Source organism: Oratosquilla oratoria, unplaced genomic scaffold, assembly GCF_046742065.1.
Source record: "Oratosquilla oratoria isolate Oo_2021 unplaced genomic scaffold, ASM4674206v1 SCAFFOLD180, whole genome shotgun sequence".
Lineage (NCBI taxonomy): Eukaryota > Metazoa > Arthropoda > Malacostraca > Stomatopoda > Squillidae > Oratosquilla > Oratosquilla oratoria.
This window is the reverse complement of record NW_027467533.1, coordinates 182,501-185,000: the sequence shown is the minus strand read 5'-3', so window position 1 is coordinate 185,000 and position 2,500 is coordinate 182,501.

The window sequence follows — 2,500 nt, the reverse complement described above, 5'->3', positions numbered from 1 at the left end:
ACCTAAATTGTTATTGAGGAGTTATTCATAATCATGTTTGATGATACAGGATTCTATAATATTTCTTTCAATCATGTTTTTACATGGTACAATTTTTGTTCCATTTTCCCAGTCGATCGGATGATTCAAAATCCCTTACATGAATGAACAGTTCATTAGAATATTGGCCTTTCTTAATGCTATGCTTATGCTGTTTTATTCTTACTTCTAATTCTTTGCTTGTTTGCCCAACATAGTATTTATTACAATTAAAACATAGTATTTTATAAACACATCCCTTAAAATCATTTGGGGGTGTTTTTTACCGGTAGATTTTTAACAGTGGTATTATTTCTAAAGACAACATTAACATTAAATTATTCTAAAATAGTGGGAATCTTTATCATATTTTCATTGTATGGAAGTATCAACAGATTTGTGTTATCAAATTTTTGTTTCCTTTCAGTATTATAAAATGTCCTTTTTGCATGTTAACAATCATCCATAAAGTGTTTTGGGTAGTTTAACTGCTTTCCAATTTCATAAATATTAAATATCTCATCATCAATAAATTCAGGGCTGCAAATGCGTAATCCACGGAGGAACATGTTGATTTCTTAACTTTAACATGGTGAGCAGAATAATAATGTTAGAGTTAAGAGAAGTGGAGGAGGAGAAGGAGGAGAAGGAAATGGAGAATGAGATGGAGGAGGAGGATGGAGGTGGAGGAAGAGGATGGAGGAGGAAGAGGAGGGGAAGAGGAAGAGGAGGTGGAGATAAGGAGGAGATGGAGGAATAAATGAAGGAGGAGGAAGAGGAGGTGAAAGAAGAGGTGGTGGAGGAAGAGGAGATTGAGGAAGAGGAGGCGGAAGAGGAGAAGGATTAAGAGGTGGAAGAGGCGGAAGAGGAAGAAGAGGAGTAAGAAGAGGAGGAAGAAGAGAAGGAAGGAGGAGGGTAAACAAAAAGAGGGTGAAGAGAGAATGAAACAAAATTGAAGGAGAAGGAGTAGGAGGAGGAAGAGGAGGAAAATATTTGACTCAAGAAAAAAAGAGAGAAAATGAAAAGATGAGAGAAAATATATAAAAGTACGACAGGATAGAAGAGAAAATAGTAATAATAATAAAATAGGAATAATAAAAAGACTGAAAAATAACACAGACATGTTTTGAAATTAAGCCAATTCTATCCCCCATCCCGCTATTTTGTAAAAAAAAAAAAAAAAAAAAAAATTGTGTGTGTGAAGGTAACCAGAATTTTGGGCTCCCTGACATTTGGGGAGCCTGTTTGGTAACACACCATCCCTCTAAAACCGGAATTGTATACAAGTGACTCTTTCCAGGGGAAAAATAGGGTGAAACAATTAGGGTACGACGGCAAGATGGACAGGGAGAGAAGGGTCGAGTGGGGAAGGTGAATAGAGGAAAAAGACTAGGGAGATTCCTGGAATTTTGGGGGAACCGTGGGATTTTTTTTTTTTTTTTTTTTTTTTTTTTTTTAAACAAGGGGAGGGCAATGCATTCCTTTTGGGTGTGGGGGGATTGTAGGACAAAGTTGTCTCTAATGGGGAGAAAATAAATGTTAAACTTTGAATGAGAAAACAGATAAAGGAAGGAGACGTGGTTAGGTTAAATTAATCTAGGTTAAGGGTTACAGAGAAAAAAAAGTGGGGTAGGTTCACATAATTACCCATAGAACGGACCATATACGGGCTCAGAGCTCTCATCCGGTTTCTATGGCTGATGATCACGAGTCCATTACGTGATACCAATACCATAGTGAATCACACGCACATGACATTACCCATAAATCGAAAAATACGAGCTCTGAGCTCTCATCTGAAGCCTGTTGATCACTGGTTCAGCACGTGATTCAAGCCAGCGTGTGTGTGTGTGTGTGTGTGTGTGTGTGTGTGTGTGTGTATACACACCCTTACACACTGACACACACACACACGCATATGCGCGCGCACACACATGAACATACACACACACACACACACACACACACACACACACATATACACACGCGGAGACTTATAATCCTGCTGACAGGCTTAATGACCGAATTAAAACTTCGGCCAAAGACTTTTGTTCGTGTCAGACGTTGGTCTACGTCGGTCTTCGCCGGTCTGGAAAAAGACCATCAGACCACAACACTGAGGTGTCCCACAGACAGTCTCAGTCCACCACTAAGGCCCTGTTCACAGTAGCGGGTTGAACCGCGCGGAAACCGCGGCGGTACCGCATATTCAAGGACAAACTGCACGGTTGTGTGTGAACACTTCCATTGACTTGTATTGTAACTGAACCACTGCGGTTCAAACCGCTGGTGTGAACAAGGCCTCATTCACGACCGTAACAAAAGAATCACAAACAAAACTCAGGGAGAGTAGAAGAGTAAGGAAGGGGGGGGAAGGTTACACATTACACCCACACTTTCCTCCCAATCTTCCCCCCCCCCCGTGGTATCCTTCATATCTCCCCTTAACCCTTCTCTTCCTAAACTAGTATCCTCCCTCAAA